Source organism: Cyprinus carpio, chromosome A7 (genome assembly GCF_018340385.1).
Source record: "Cyprinus carpio isolate SPL01 chromosome A7, ASM1834038v1, whole genome shotgun sequence".
Lineage (NCBI taxonomy): Eukaryota > Metazoa > Chordata > Actinopteri > Cypriniformes > Cyprinidae > Cyprinus > Cyprinus carpio.
This window is the reverse complement of record NC_056578.1, coordinates 31,761,701-31,779,483: the sequence shown is the minus strand read 5'-3', so window position 1 is coordinate 31,779,483 and position 17,783 is coordinate 31,761,701. Positions and strand designations below refer to the sequence as shown.

The 17,783-nt window shown below is 40.2% G+C and overlaps 1 protein-coding gene across 1 annotated transcript in view; it reads right to left on the bottom strand.

Moving 5' to 3' along the window:
• LOC122145671 (pyruvate carboxylase, mitochondrial-like) overlaps positions 1–17,783 on the bottom strand; it is a 188,882-nt gene that overhangs the window by 41,868 nt on the left and 129,231 nt on the right. The window lies entirely within an intron of this gene.

Here is a 17,783-nt window from a genome sequence, read left to right as displayed (position 1 = left end):
CTGAGCTGGTACACACCTGATTCCATGGCGGAGCGACACCTGTGACACTGTCCCCGCAGGGACAGACGCCATCCCAGTGCCGCCTCAAAAACTCACAAACACTCACAAAACAAACCAGATGTTATTTTTAGAAAAACAACCAAACATTCATAGACTTAGAAACATAAAAAAAACAAACAAACCAAAAAAACAAACAAAATATATGCGGAAAAAAACCCCAAAATCAATCGTCCTCTCCTCGTGAACACCCTCACACGCACCCCAACACTCCCAGCATGCACCGAGAGAGAGAGAGAGAGAGAGAGAGAGAGAGTTGAGTTTTTAACACACTTTATTAAACAAAAACACTACATGACTTTACCTTAAATCACATATACATATAAACAACTCATTATTAAGTATAGAATACATACCAACATCACAACACCATTCAATCTCAAAAACCTTGATTGCATTCATCATCTTGTAATAATTAAAATCAACGAGAATTCTTGATTTAAACATATTCTTAAAAACTGATACAATATGTTGCCCATTTCTCTGTTCTATTTCATTTCTTCTGGAAATATAAATTGCTAATTTGGCCTGACCAACAATAAAGTTCATTAATTGACACTTATATTTCTGTAGTCTACTATACTTAAAGCCAAATATAAAACATTGCTTCGTAAATGAAATCCCTAATAAAGAAAATAAAAATTCTAAAAGATCAAAGAGTGGAGAAAGTCTGCCACAATTCAAAAAAACAATGGAATATTGTTTCTCTCTCTAAACAGAAAGGACAAATATCATTTACAGTGGGATTCAGTTTCGTCACAAAGGCATTTACAGCGATTGCACCATGCAGTATTCTCCACTGGAGATCGCCTGCTCTTTTAGTCAATGGTGGTTTGTAGAGTACTCTCCACTCCGGTTTTATTTCCTCTACCACTCCTAGTTTGTCTCTCCATACTGTGTCAATTCTGTCTTTTAATGTATGTTTATTTATTACCTTCACAATGCATTTGTATAAGATCTTCCCTTTAACTGTACAAAAATCAACATTTTCATTTTTATTCAAACACAACAGAGGACTATTATGTGAGGATTCTTCAAGATCAGGTGTACTTCTGATGTCTGGGAAGAGGTCGTTAGCATCGGGGACAATATCACCCATACTGTAACTCTCAAGTAGAGCCTTTTTCCTTGGAGTTTAAAACCCCATCCAGTTTATTCAGAAACCTACTAACAACTCTCACTGATCTTATGCCCAGATGTATAGCAACAGTTTCTGCATCTTTTAATCCAGGTCCGGCTTTTTCAAAAATATCTTTCAATTGCAAAAGTTTCTTTGACACAAGCAAGTTTTTTAGTCCTGGAAGGTCAACTCCTGACACATCAAGGCGACTTCCAAACACCACCGGCTCCTCAAGCAACCAAAAAAGAGATGTGGCTGACTCTGTCCATTCATGTTTAAAAAGTCTCCACACTTTAAAAAGACTTTTATAAAAAGAAGGTAGTCTAGACAAATCCAGGAGAGTATAGTCCATCAGAAACAGTGCAGCATGAAGTTCCATTCCGTTCACCCCAGATAAAATGGTTTGTGCTAATGGTCTCCATACTAAATTTTGGGGACCCATCAGCAGTCGCTGAATGAACTGTAGCCTAAAAGTTGCTCCTCTGCTGACCAGATTCACCAAGCCTTGACCTCCTTCATCCCTTGGCAGGAAAAGCACACTTTGAGGAGTCCAATGTAAATTGTCCCAGAAAAAATTGACCATTTCTGCTTGAAGTTTTGGTAACAGTCCCAGAGGCGGATCGACACAAGCAAGTTTATGCCATAAAGAGGAGCCCACCAAATTGTTAATTATGAGCGTACGACCTCGATAAGACAGTTTGGGAAGTAGCCAATTCCATTTCTGCAAACGTCCTTTAATTTTTTCTAACATACAATCCCAATTTTTTGTACCAAAATCATCATTCCCTAAAAAAATGCCAAGATATTTAAACCCGCCTTTCTTCCAAATTAAACCTTCAGGCAAACTGGGAGGACTCCTATCCCAATCGCCCATTAAAAGGGCCTCACTTTTTCCCCAGTTAACTTTTGCAGAAGAAATTTTTTTAAAACTGTTAACAATAATCTTCAGTTTTTTAATATCATCAGCACCAGATACAAAAACAACTACATCATCTGCATAAGCAGAAAGGTGCAATGTGACATTACAGTATGGTATAGTAAAACCACACAACTCATTTCTTAATTTATGAAGCAGAGGTTCAATAGCCAGGGAATATAACATGCCTGACATGGCACATCCCTGTCTCACTCCCCTCTGAATCCTAAAAGGAGCACTCAAACCACCATTGACTTTGAGAACACTCTCAATGTCACAGTACATGGCCTCAATCATATTTATAAAAACTTGACTAAAACCAAAAGCTTCTAAAGCCTCTCTCAAATATGCATGTTCTACACGGTCAAAGGCTTTTTCTTGGTCCAATGAAATTAGACCGCCATTTACACCAAATAGCCTTGCAACCTCCAAAACATCTCTGACCAATGAGATGTTATCGAGGATTGACCTGTTGGGTATGCAATAATTCTGATCGGAATGTATTACTTGACTCAGAACTTGACTTAACCTTGTAGCTAGAGCCTTTGATAATATTTTGTAGTCTGCACATAAAAGAGATATCGGTCTCCAATTGCTTATGTTTTGGAGGTCTCCCTTCTTGGGCAAAAGGGTAATAACAGCTCTTCTACAACTTAAAGGTAACAATCCTCTATTCAAACTATCATTAAGAACTAAAAAAAAAATCTTTTCCAATCACTGGCCATAGAATTTTATAAAAATCAACAGGAATCCCGTCAATGCCAGGAGTCTTTCCATTTTCCATTCTCATCATAGCGGTATATAACTCATTTTGTGACAAAGTTTGTTCAAGCAGTCTATTAGACTCTTCATCAATCTTTGGAAGATCATTAAGAAAAGTAAAAGTCATTATCTTCTCTTTGAGACAACTAACATTTATATAGGTCTGAATAAAAACCGACAGCATATTTGCTTATCTCACTAGGCTCAGTAAGCTCCTTCCCTGTGTCCGAGCGTAATGAATGAATGATACGACTTTGGCCGTTTTTTCTTTCCAAATTGAAAAAAAATTTAGATGGTGCATCCATTTGTGAGATGCTTTGAAAACGTGAACGTATTAACGCTCCTTGAGCTTTGATACCCAACAAATCTGCAAGCATTTCCTTTTTGGATTTACTGCTTTCAAAACAAACACCATCACTTGTAGAAGCTGTTGTATTTAAAAGTTCTATAATTTCATTTTCTAAAATCTTCATTGACTGGGCCGTATCTTTAGTGGCATTAAAAGTGTACTCTTGACATAATTGTTTAATGTGAACCTTGCCACAATCTCACCATTGTTGTAAGGAAATGTAAAACTCTTTTTGTTTTTTGAAATTTTCCCAAAACAAATAAAAAATTTCAATAAACTTTTTATCATTTAAAAGGGATGTATTAAAATGCCAGTAAGCACTCTTTAAATAACCAGAATTAATAAAAATATTACAAACAACCGCACAGTGATCAGAAAAACCTACAGGAATTATTTTACATTCTCTGGTCAGATTTACTTGATGATTAGACACATAAAACCTATCTAGTCTTGCCATAGAAATAATATTATCTCTACTATGTGCCCAAGTATATTGCCTATTTTTGTGATGCACATTCCTCCAAACATCACATAAATCAAATGTTCTCAACAATTGCACAAGCGCTTTTTGTGAGGCGATATGTGGCTCTAAGTGATTTCTGTCTAATTTATCATTTTCAGTACAGTTAAAATCTCCACCGAGAACAAATAATTCTTCTGAGCTTAGGTCTTTCATAACAACACTGATTGTATCAAAAAAAGCAATTCTTTCATCCCCTTTCGTGGGGGCATAAATATTTAAAAAAGTCATTGTAGTGTTTTCAAAATTTGCTTTAACTTTTAAACAGCGGCCTTTAACTATTTCTTCTATGTCACAGGAAATTGGCAGGGATTTCTTTGAAAAGCAGAATAGCTACTCCTCCACTATTGGAAGACATATGACTCAAACAAATTTCTCCATCCCATTCTTTTTTCCAGTCCACCTCATTATTCAAGTCACTATGTGATTCCTGAACAAAGGCGACATCGATATGTTTTTGTTTAATAAATTCAAACAAACACATTCTCTTCTGACCATCTCTGGCACCATTTAAATTGAGAGTTCCGATTTTAAAATCTCTCATAAAAAATGATGTTTTAAAAAGACAAAGATAATTAAAAGAGACAGTCAGCAAGGCAAAGACTTCTACCAGTAAGAGGAAATTACACCATATCTTGTTTTTCATCATTAAGATTTTGCTTTCTAAGTTTACTCACAATTTTCCTAAGACGGAAAACTTCTTTGTCTGCAAAAGCACCTTCTTTCATTAGAATTTTTGCATCATTAATGAAAGTTGATCGATCAGGGAAGTAATCTTCAACCTGAACCCCAGGTAAACCTTTAGTTTCTTTCAAAAATTTGCTAATGTCCTCAACTTTATATACTGTTGTCTGATTTTCATTCTCATTTTGCGATGAAAGATAAGAACAATCAGAAATATTAGAATCTGAAGAATCACTGTCATTCTCTGGGACTAAACTTTCAACCTCATTTTTGTCTTTTTTGGTTTGTTTAAAGACTTTAGTCTGTTGGACTTTTTTCCTTTTATTTGGAACTTTGAAAACTGACTCTGTTTCTACCTCCAATTCTCCAACAACACCCTCACTGACCTGTTTACCAGTAGTTGTCGTTTTATCTGTATTGATGTCACTGCTCAAATTAACAGTGTCAAAAATCATAAGATCGGAAACAGAGAAACGATCTGCAGTAACCTCAGCCATAGTGGGTTTCTTCCCAACTGACCCACCAGAGACTGACGCATAGGATGCAGTATGTTAATGAACATCATGTGTAACAGTAAAGAATTTGGGAGGATTACTCTGAGTGTTAGTCTGTACAGTAGCATTTTCATCTATTTTTTCAGGACAATCACGTATCAGATGGTTAATTTTGCCACAGCCAAAGCATTTCATTATATTCTCGGATGTTGCATAAACTGTATAGTTAAAGTCTTCAACTTTAACATTAAAGGACAGGTTCAGCTCATCAGCGTTGTTTTTCAAAATCATGTAGACCTGTCTCCGAAAAGACACTACATGTTTCAACAAGGGTGATTTACAACTAAGAGCAATTTTCCTAATGGGAGAAACAATCTTACCAAAGAAAGACAATTCTTTAGCAATACTTGCATCAGAAACAAAAGGAGGAACATTCGACACAACAATCTTTCTAGAAGGGCTACTTAGCGGCAGAACATGCGTAAACGCATCATTAATCACGACTCCCGTTTGAACAAGCTCATTAGCTTTTTCGATCGTGTTTAGAAATAAAACAACCGCGTTGTTCATTTTTGATGCAGAAACAATAGCGTTGCAACCAACTACATTGCCAACCGCTAAAGCACATTCCTCCTGTTGCTGGGTGATTGTTGAAATGCTACATTTACGTATGTTCGTGAAGTATATAAATCTGCGGAGAATGTAATGAGAGGTTCCTTTAAGAAATGTCAGGTGACGTCATCGCACGTCTGTACGAGCGTGTGAGCATGCGCGCGATGAGGAAGTCACAGAGTTATGCTGCATGTGTCCGCAATTGCTGTTCGTGTGTAATTTAATAGCATCCAGGGAGTTGGATGTTAACGCAGGATTGCGTGGATGTGTAAGTGTGGCTGAGCTACCGCACCGCATGTATAGACGAGGCCTGTTCACGTGGAAGAAGTGTTATATTACTGTGTAATATCAGAAAAACACAAGGAAAAGTGAGTAATATACACACTATGTCATTTCAGGTGTATTTAGTGATTGTTATTGTAGTCTAAATGTCTGTGCAGTTTTAAGATGTTATGTTTTCTTTATAGAGTGCCACTACCGTATTATTGTTGCTGGTGTTTTATTTTGACATTGTTCTTTATTATTGCACACAAGAAGAGACGACAAGTTGTACTTTATATTATCTTTATTTTGGGGTGAACAATTTGCTGTGTAATCCAAAGATATTTTTGACATTGTATTTTGGTTTGTTCTGGGTTTTCTGCCCCAATTACCTAAACGAAAAGAAATAGAAACTCCTAACCAATTATAAGGAATAAAAATACGAACCTCACTCATATTTGTTGGTCCTGAGTATCATTTTCCTGTGGCCACAATTTTGGTACCAGGAGTGGGGTATTCCAAGAGAGTTGGGAGAGTCACGTTTTATTTCCATTGTTGTGTGCAATATAAGGGAAATGTAGTAAAATAATACGGTAGTGGTGAAGAGAAGACTGAAGATTCCTGCAGGCGAGGAGAGATTGTTGTGGTGAGGAGAGCGACGGATCGTCGTGGAGCATCGCAGGCCCAGCTCGATCTCATTGGCCGGGGGCTAAAAGATTATTTGACAGCTGTTGCATCAGATCAGAAGGACTTCAAGCACTTATCCTTTTCAAAGCTTTGCATAGAGACTTTTAAGGACTTGATATTTCACAATGTCAGATCCAGATGATGACCATAGCGAAGCAAATTTAGCAGAACAAATCAGAGATGATGATCATGGTGGACCTAATTTAACAGATCAAATAAGAGAGTTGCAAAGTAAACATGATCAAGCAATGGCTGCGATTTCCTCACTTAATCAGAGGTCTTATGTGTATGTTCCGAGAGAAAGGCACATATTACCATATTGTGGTGATATGGAGAAAGACGGCAGGTCAGTTGATGATTTTATAGAGGAAGTCGAGCGGGTTCTGCGTGCTAGGCATCAGTCTGACCAAGATCAGTATGATTTTGTTATGTCTCTGTTAAGAAGCACGGCATTAGAAGAGGTACGTCTTCGCAGTGTTACTGACGATGGGGTTGACGATTTGTTTGGGTACCTCAGGGAGGCGTTTAGGGACAGACGCAGCACACCTCAGCTCTTGCACAGTTTTTACAGTCGAAGACAGCTAGAGGGGGAAAACATAAGAGACTTCTCTCATGCACTGTCACAAGCCCTCAGCTTGGTTTTGAAATGTTCCCCCGATGCTATTGCGAACGAAAGGGTGACATTAAGAGATCAATTCATTGAAGGGGTCCGCGACCCATCTCTGCAAAGAGAGCTTCGCAGATTTGTGAGAGACCATCCTCGGTGCACGATGATAGAGGTGCGAGATGAAGCACAGCTTTGGTTCGTAGAAGAGCCCCCTGCAAGTTCAAGAACTACTAAGTCTCGATGTAGTAGTAACATGACCCAATGTTCAATTCTCAAGGTGCAAGAGAAAAAAAGTGTCACCTTAGAAGATGTTCTTGAAGTGGTAGCTGAACAGGGCAAAGCGATTAGTGAACTGACTCAAGCTGTCAAAAATATGGCTTTAAGGGGTGGTAGTACAAGGGTGGAAACCTTTAGGCCTAGGTCTCAGCCAAAATTCACTGAGGATGGACAACCAATATGTTTCAGATGCCAAGTCGCTGGACATGTGGCAAAGAATTGCCCACAGAAGCAGAGCTCCAGAGCTGTGAGACCTGCATCTTCTGGCCCGCAGGGAAACGAGAACCCCCAGTTGTTGTGAGTCAGGCAATTTGGGGGGGCCAGACAGACTCAAAAGATGCACCTCCAACCTGTGACCAGTTGTTGAAACGTGCTGTGGGTACATGTCCTGTTGTAGAGCTTTCAATTTGTGGTGTCACCACTAAAGGTTTATTGGACACAGGCAGTCAGGTGAGCACAATAACAGAGCAGTTCTTCAGAGACCATTTGTGTGGTAAAGACGCTGACATCCTCTCCATGGCAGGTTGGCTAAAGCTCACAGCAGCCAATGGGCTTGACATACCCTATCTGGGTTACTTAGAGCTTGAGGTGGAGGCCATGGGTATTAAGATGCCGGATTGTGGTTTCCTAGTAGTCAAAGACGTTTCTAGCCCTGAAAACACAGTGCCATGCATTCTAGGAATGAATATAATCAGTCGATGTAGACAGCTGGTCCAGGCAGAATTTGATACCACCTTAGGAGGAAAATTAGATTCTGATTGGAGACATGTTTTCCAGAAAGTACAGACATGTACTGTGAACAAAAAATCCATGGTGCGCCTAGCCGGAAAATGGACGGAGCATATACCTGCGGAATCAGTTGTGACAATTACAGCAACGGGCTTCAATAGGGGTGTCGGGGAAGGAAGTCCTATGCTGTTAGAACCTCTTAGTACTCCGTTGCCAGGAGGTCTGTTAGTCATCCCCACCATTGTTGACTCCCATTGTCCCTGCATACCTGTTAAAATTCTAAATTTTTCTCAGGAGGACGTGTGGTTGTCACCCAGGACCCGGCTGGGTATCCTGTCAAAGGTAGAATGTGTGGACAGCTCACAGCAGTGTGAAGTAAGATTTCAGCGGATTTCAGCAGACCTTGAACAGGTGACTTTAAATATAAAGGATGGGCAAAGCAAAGACTGTGTGCAGGAAATCTTGGATAAGATTGATGTAGGAGGAAGTGAGTATGAGCAAGTTCAGCTCAGGTCATTGTTGAAGAAGTACATTGATGTTTTTGCGCTAGAGGATGAGGACCTAGGCTACACAGACAAGATCACACATGAAATTCACTTAACTGATGATGAGCCTATCACACTGCCTTATCGTCGAGTTCCTCCTAACCAGTATAAAGAAGTGAAGGATCACATCTCACGATTGGTAAGGAAAGGAGTCATACGAGAAAGTAATAGTGCCTACGCATCACCAATCGTGCTGGTACGTAAAGCAGACGGCAGTATCAGGCTATGTGTAGATTACCGCAAACTAAATCAGAAGACCAAAAAAGATGCCTTTCCCTTACCTCGAATAGATGAGAGCTTTGATGCTCTGCAGGGTGCGTGTTACTTCTCAACAATTGATTTAGCAAGCGGCTATCATCAGGTGGCAATGGCGGAAGGAGACAGGCACAAGACTGCTTTCTCGACCCCTTTTGGCCTTTATGAATTCTTGCGGATGCCGTTCGGGGTCTGCAATGGACCTGCAACCTTCCAAAGACTGATGCAGGCCACCATGAATGATCTTGTTTTCCAGATTTTGTTAGTCTACCTGGATGATATCTTGGTCTATTCCTCAACATTCCAGGAACACTTAGTTAGGCTTGAAAAGAGTACTGAGGAGGCTGCAGGACACTGGTCTCAAGATAAAGTTAGAAAAATGCCACTTTCTTCAGTCAGAGGTTGTGTTTCTGGGACATCAGATATCGGCCGATGGTATTGGCACAGACCCTCAGAAAGTGGCAGTTATAAGACAGTGGCCAGTTCCGTCTACAGTAAGGGAATTGAGGTCTTTCCTTGGACTCTGTAGTTATTACAGACGGTTTATCCAGGGATTCTCAAAGATAGCTGGCCCACTTCATGACGTGGTGAATTCGTGTCTGACCACTGAAAGCTCCAGCAGAACTAATGTCCTTTTGGGGAGTCTGTGGACTGAAAAATGTCAAACCGCTTTTGACACACTCAAAGATAAGCTTACTAGTGCGCCTGTCTTAGGCGTGGCGGATTATTCGAAACCCTTTATCGTGGAGACAGATGCGAGCAGTCAGGGACTGGGCGCTGTTTTATATCAGCAACAGGGAAATGTAAAACGTGCTATTGCCTTTGCAAGTAGACGGTTGAGAGATGCGGAGAAAAATGATAGAAATTACAGCAGCATGAAACTTGAGCTCCTTGCTCTCAAGTGGGCAGTTGTTGAGAAGTTTCGGGGGTATTTGTTGGGGTCCAAATTTACTGTGATAACTGATAATAATCCTCTCTGCCACTTGAAAACAGCAAAGTTTGGAGCAATTGAACAAAGGTGGCTTTCGCAGTTGTCCGTCTTTGATTTCGATGTTCAGTATCGTCCAGGGCATCGAAACACAGTAGCTGACACACTATCTAGACAGCCGTTCGCAGGGGAGCCTGAGCCGGCTTCGGAGGATGCCGAGTATGATGGATGTGTGGCCGTCTGTGGTTGGATTCACCGTGGTACAGACCTCGACCCTGCACTCGTAGCTGCTGGGATATACAGCTGTAAAGTGAGGGAAATGCGAGCAGTAGTGTCAAACTCCTTGGATGATGGCAATGGATCGGGTCAGGGAAATACTCCTACCTTTCCAGGCTATTCAGCTGATGAATTAATTGGCTTTCAGCGGCAAGACTTTGTAATTAGTGGACTCAGAAAGTTTTGGGATCAAAAGAGAAGGCCCCATGGGAAGGAGCTAAAAGCTCTGCCAAAACCTGTTCGGTCAATGTTGAAGCACTGGAACAGCATCAGGGAGCGCCAAGGTCTACTGTACCGTGTCTTTGAGGATGTTAGATATGGGGAATGTTATCAGCTCTTGTTACCTCTCAGCTTGAAGAAGCCTGTCCTGGAGTGTGTGCACAATTCTATGGGGCACCAAGGTGTCGAGCGTACCCTTCACTTGTTGAGGCGCAGGTGCTTTTGGATAGGGATGCACAATGATGTGGAAAAGTGGATAAAAGATTGTCAGCGATGTGTGATGGCTAAGCTGCCGCAGCCAAAGGTCCACCCTCCCATGAAATCATTCCTGGCTTCTAGACCTCTTGAGGTAATCGCTGTGGACTTCACTGTCCTGGAACCCGCGTCTGACGGTCGGGAAAACGTTCTTGTAATCACCGACATCTTTACAAAGTTCACTCAGGCCTTCCCGACCCGAGATCAAAAAGCAGACACCACTGCCAAGGTGCTGCTTAGGGAGTGGTTTATGAAGTATGGTATTCCGACACGTCTGCATTCCGATCAGGGCCGTAATTTTGAAAGTGAGGTGGTGGCTGAACTTTGTAAGCTTTATGGGGTGAAAAAGAGCCGCACCACGCCATACCACCCCACTGGCAATGCTCAGTGTGAGCGGTTCAACAGGACGCTACATGACCTGTTGAAAACGCTGCCACCTGAAAAGAAACGCAGATGGCCCGAATACTTACCAGAGCTGGTTTACGCATATAATGCGACACCCCATGCGACTACTGGCTATTCTCCATATTATTTATTGTTTGGAGTTGATCCTTATCTGCCAGTGGATTCCCTGCTTGGTCAAGAGCAAGTTGTAAACCAGAAGCACGACTGGCTTTTGGTCCACCAAAGGCGTCTGAATGATGCGCATGCCAGGGCAAGGGAATATTCTGAACAAAAGGCTGCTGAGCGCATTTCATTAGACAAGGATCGAGTTTATTGCCCGAAGATTGAGATCGGGGCACTGGTGTACCTGCGGAATAGACCAGTAGGTCGTCACAAAATACAGGATGCCTGGGGGCCAATCATATATAAGGTAGTAGGGATCTTGGACAACACGTACACAGTGGAGCCGTTGGAAGGAGGGCCTGCAAAGAGAGTTAACAGAGTTGACATCAGGCCTTGTGTGAACCGTCCTACTCCTGCCCCTAGGAGGATGCCGAAAGCACGAGAGAAGAAGTCCGAGCCCCTTAGTGAAGAGGAGTCTGAGGATTCAGAAGAGGGTGTGGTTTTGAGGGAGGAGAGACCTCATGCACCTGTAGAAAAAGATCTTAGTACCCAGTCTTTTGCCCAACAGGGTGAAGAGCATGTGCCCAATGTGTTACTCCGCAGAGAATCGGTCGATTCTGCCCATGCCGATGTTTTAGCAGAGCCTGCCGAAGCCTTGGAGACTGAAGAAAGGCTGGATGCAGCTACTAGTGTGTTAACTCATCCTGTTGCTGCACCACGCAGACGTAGTAGGAGGCCAAATGCTGGACAGCATTCAAATTTGCACCATGAGCCAAGGTCGGTCCTGGACTTTGCCTCTATAAGTCCAGCAGCAGTTTCACAGATATTAGCTGACTTAAGTTCTGTTCTGTTTAGGGAAGCAGTAAGAGAGATCAGGAGTACTCTGGTTGTAAATGAGTAATCGAGGACGCTTACCCTGACGCAGGGGAGAATGTAACCAGGTGATGGTTGAGGGGGTTTAAATACGTATGTTCGCGAAGTATATATATCTGCGGAGAATGTAATGAGAGGTTCCTTTAAGAAATGTCAGGTGACGTCATCGCGCGTCTGTACAAGCGTGTGAGCATGCGCGCGATGAGGAAGTCACAGAGTTATGCTGCACGTGTCCGCAATTGCTGTTCGTGTGTAATTTAATAGCATCCAGGAAGTTGGATGTTAACGCAGGATTGCGTGGATGTGTGAGTGTGGCTGAGCTACCGCACCGCATGTATAGACGAGGCCTGTTCACGTGGAAGAAGTGTTATATTACTGTGTAATATCAGAAACACAAGGAAAAGTGAGTAATATACACACTATGTCATTTCAGGTGTATTTAGTGAGTGTTATTGTAGTCTAAATGTCTGTGCAGTTTTAAGATGTTATGTTTTCTTTATAGAGTGCCACTACCGTATTATTGTTGCTGGTGTTTTATTTTGACATTGTTCTTTATTATTGCACACAAGAAGAGACGACAAGTTGTACTTTATATTATCTTTATTTTGGGGTGAACAATTTGCTGTGTAATCCAAAGATATTTTTGACATTGTATTTTGGTTTGTTCTGGGTTTTCTGCCCCAATTACCTAAACGAAAAGAAATAGAAACTCCTAACCAATTATAAGGAATAAAAATACGAACCTCACTCATATTTGTTGGTCCTGAGTATCATTTTCCTGTGGCCACACTCCACACTGAATTTACACAAAAACTTAATCCCATGACGCCGAGTTAGACCATCACTACTCGCAACACCTGAAGCAGCCATGCTTCCCGGCAACAAAAACGCCGGGAGCAGACTTCCACAACTTTCTCTAAAAGAAACTACTCCTCATACACAAAATAACACACACAAAACATAAACAAACAAACAAACACAAAAAAGGTTAGAAAACACACTCAGGTGTCGCTCACCACGCACTCTTCTCACTCGCTCCGCAAACGCTCGTACATTCGCACCAGCCACAATCGGCTACCGCTCACACACGCTTCACCCACTCGTTCCCAGCATCCACTCCGAGAGAGAGAGAGAGAGAGAGAGAGAGGTTTAGATAATCACCCAACAGTCAAAGCACAAGCATTTATGCAATACAGTATGTGTGACATTGGGCAATAAAGCAAGTTATAGTAAATTCCGACATTTACCAAATATTAATTACCTGAGGAAAAATGTGAGTAGTGGTTGCATGTGCAAAACTGACAATTGCTATGCACTTGCTGAGATGTTCTGAGTGCAATTATGTGGTTGCTATGGTGTTTCTATACAGCCACTAAGTTGTTCTAAGTGGTTTTAGAATGTGGTTATGTGGTTGCCAGAGTATTGCTATATAGTCACTAAGTTGTGCTGAATGGCCTTAGAGGATGGAGGGGCAATTCAAGTCCTGTAAAGTTTAGTTCCAACCCTTATCAAATACATCTGCATGCAATCCAAGTAATCCTGAAGGCTTTGGTTAAATTTTCAGGACTGTGATTCTCCAGGATTAGTTTTTTCATCTACTTTTCATATACTTTTCTTAGCAAATACCACTTACTGTATGCCAACAAAAAACAAACAAACAAAAAAATACAATGCAGAACATCATTGTGATGCTAACGAAGAACAAAGCATCAAGATGGACTGGGGCCCATAACTGTCCATTTCATTGGCAGCGTTGTTTAGTACTCTCATAGGCCGTGGGAAGTTTGCATTGTAATCTGTATGGTCTGAAAGAACATGGTTCTTTGCTGATGGCTTCTATAAATGCATTAGCATTTCAGACAGCTGCAGTTCAGTCCATAACAGCGCTCCTGCACTGGAATAGGCCCCTAGACTGCAGCTATCAAAACAGCAGTGCACACCACTCACTGCACCAATAAACACTATTCTAGCATATGCAATGGGGCATGAGACAGGAATGTGTGTCGTATGACAGAAAGAAACAAGTGCAAAGCAAGCACAGAAAAGAGACGGGGGTCTGTGTGTATTTTTTATGTGACATACAGTACAAAAAGAGATCTAGAGAGTATAAAGAGACTACAGGAGAGACAGAAAATGATGTCAAAATAAGAATACAAAAAGAAAAAAAAAATCCTTTCAGAGCTGACTACATAGACTGACACGTTGTCTCTTTTGTAGTATGTTGCCAGTATCCCTGTAAACACACACATAAGAATGCCATCAACACACATATGTCACACACTGTGTTCTACAAAGGGATCAAAACCCAATTACCAAGAAAAACTTGAGAGAAAATAGGGGATTCCTCTAGAGGATTCCAATGGAAGCTGAGGAGTTAATGGAGGATTTAATGCAGTTTCCTCTCCTATTCTTCTCCTGCTTGGATCTAATGCGATGAGTGATGAACAGTTATGAAAAGAACAGTCCGAGAGAACACAGATGAAGTTCTAAGGAAAGTTTTGAAAAGTCCTGGATGAGAGAAGGACTGGGAAAATACCAGTTTTCCTGGTTTTGTGCATGTTGCAGAAGAGAAGTTTGGTTGAGAAAAAGCAAAAACTGTCTTGCTTTTCATATCATTGTTGCTCTAATTTGGCTGCTGTTCACTCCTGTGAAGCCCTGCTGGGTCAAATTCAGTCTCTGTCTTTGCTTTTTTGGCCTCATTTAACAGTTTGGCTTTCACAGTAGTCTTATCCTTTATAGTAGTTTCTTTCTAAATGTTTTCTGTTTAATCATGTCCATTTAAAAAATAATAATAATTGTTTTGTTTTTTGATAGGGAAGTCTCTAATTTCTCTATGCATCTTGGTCTTCATTATTTCTGCTCCTTGATTCTATTCCAGTACATTCCACTGAATTCAATTTTGTTTAACTGATTTTTGATCATACAGTTTTGTTTAACATGACACAGTTCGACTCATTACCCTTGATTCAATTATCTTAACTTATTATTCCTGCTCTTTGATTTAGTTAGTTTCAGTTTGACTCTGTTCAGCTTATATAGTTTTTACTTTTAATTCTTATGTAATTCTGTTTGGTTCCACTCTTTATTCCTGAGCATTGATTTGACTTGACTTGATTTGTTTTATTATGCCAGATAACTGATTCACTACAATATCTGTGTGATGCACGAAAATAAACCTCATTGGTTCTTGCTAAAGTTTGAACATGCATGAGTGTCCATATTTCATGTGCTTGATTTATGTTAATTACATAAAGCAATCATGTATCTTCAGAAGATTGGATTATGCAATGAAATCTGTAGTGTATGCTTAATGTATGTACAGTATAACAAACAAGACATATTCTAATAATTAGAAAGAAAACATGAGCACGTTATAATCTGCAGAGAAATAAGAAATTCTAGTGATATCACAACTTGCTGAAGTCCATTATTTCCAGCTGTCCATCCGTTCTGTGTTCAGGAACCAAAGCCAAAAACCGACTGATATTAGAGAGAAAAATAACAAACTGAGCAACATCAAAGAGATCTGAACCCATCTCACACAAACTCTCTCTCTCCCTAAATGTTAGATAAACTGAATATTTGCTAAGCACTTCAAACTTCCAAACAGCCCTGTGGCAAAGTTTGCCTATTTCAAACAGGTCTGTGACTGTCCACAATTTCTTTATTTGCACAAAAAGCAAGACACACAGACAAACAAATAAACAAATTACCATGAATGCGCACAATTGCATGCAAAATAAAGGTCTGAGACAGTTTAATGAAAGGCCTTTATCTGTCTATCTAGCGGGGTGTGACAAAGCAAAGTATAGTCCTGTCAGCGTAATTGACATCTGTTTAAAAAAATTAAAAATGCATAACCAAAACACACATACACATCCTTACTGAATGTGTGAAGCCATAAGTGCATGAATAGAGGCCTGTCAAGTAATCCATCGTTCCATCTATCCATCTGTCTCTCTCTTTTTCTACTAAACTGCTAACTACTAACAGAGATGGTAAACAAACAACAACATTCATGTCAAGACATACACCACAAACTTTCAGTGCAAAGCAAATGCTGTGCTTATAGCATGCGCTGTCCGTGGTGCTGAACAGAGTTTGTGTGCACGAGACAAAACAAGGAAGAGTTTGATGGTAAGCGTGACACTGTCTCTGTGATTAATTTTCTTTGTTTTTGATTCGTGTGTGATATGGCAGTGGTGTCAATGTGCTATGACTAAACGTGTGTGAGGATGGGGGAGGAACTAAATATAGAGTATCACAAAACACACTCTCACACAGACAGACTCAGATGTGTTCAGTAGGGTGTGTGAAATTAAATATTAGTTGAGTAATATGGGCTTTGCAATAGTCTTATGCGAAACCCAATACAGTGGCTCCAAAATTATTAGGACACTTAAGCCACTTTTACAAATGTTTTAATGTCTTTGCGGTATTTAAAGACATTATTAGGGATGCACCATATAGCAATACCATATCAGTCATTAGTGGATATTTGGGATTTATTATTATTATTATTATTATTATTATTATAATTTTGATACTGGGTATTTAATTGTGAACACTTATAATTGAATAACATCATTAATTGTAATCTTTATTTCTAATAAATAATTTCCATTTTTTATGCCATACTTTGTTTTATCTTATGATGCATAAAATCATTTGTAACATTTATAGCTGATGATTTTTTTAGCTTGTTTAATTTGACCTTTGTCTCTCACACACACACACACACACACACACACACACACACACACACACACACACACACACACACACACACACACACACACACACACACACACACACACACACCAATATATAATTGTATTATTGTAGTATTGGCCAGAATTTGAATATTGGTGCATCATATATTTATATTTTTTAATATCTGTACCCAAATATCTGCAAATAGGTTTCTTCCACTGTTGTTTTGACTCAGTTGGTTGCCTTTTTGAATGATCCATTGTGTTGCTCCTTAGTTATTGATACAAGCTGTTAGAACTAGCACACCTTGCAGAACTAGTACACTTTGCACCGCACACACACACACACACACACACACACACACACACACACACACACACACACACACACACACACACACACACACACACTGCATTCTCTAATCAACTGAATCAATGAGGTGCATCACATCTGAATAGCCTTCATTTCAAATAAACCTAATTCACAATAAAAACACGTACACACATATGCATACCTACACAAGCTGCTTTCAGAGGATGGCTGCATGGATGCTGTATATAATCTGGAGTGTTGATTTGTTGTTGACGTCTGAGTCTGTTTTAAGTGGCGTGTCTGTGTAAATCTGTTTGAGTGTTGTGTGGTATTGGTTTGTGCTTGCTAGAATGTGGCCACCATTTTCAATATCATTATGGAAATAAACCAGCCAACAGATATTGTGAAATGCTTTTTAAAATGAAAAATGACACCAATGAAAATATAAAACTCTCTCTCACAATAACACCATTACATATTCTCTCTCTCTCTCTCTCTCTCTTTCTCTCATTACTCGGTGTGTGTTTGCCTTTAAATGGGTAAATTCGAAGGCTGTTCATAACTCATCTATTCCAACAATAACTAATAAGACAAGACAAATATAGCTGGCAAAGATTGAGAAAGGTTCCCAGTGATGTCACAACTAGATAAATTACACACACACGCGTGCACACACACACACGCTGGTTCTCAAACACACACTTTCTATCTCCCTCTATTTCCTTCAGTTTCTCAGATATACAAATATCACAAATGTTTGTTCTTCATGATGGAGACTTCCATTGACTTCTATTGTTGTTAATGATATTTCCTATCTTCTAAATCG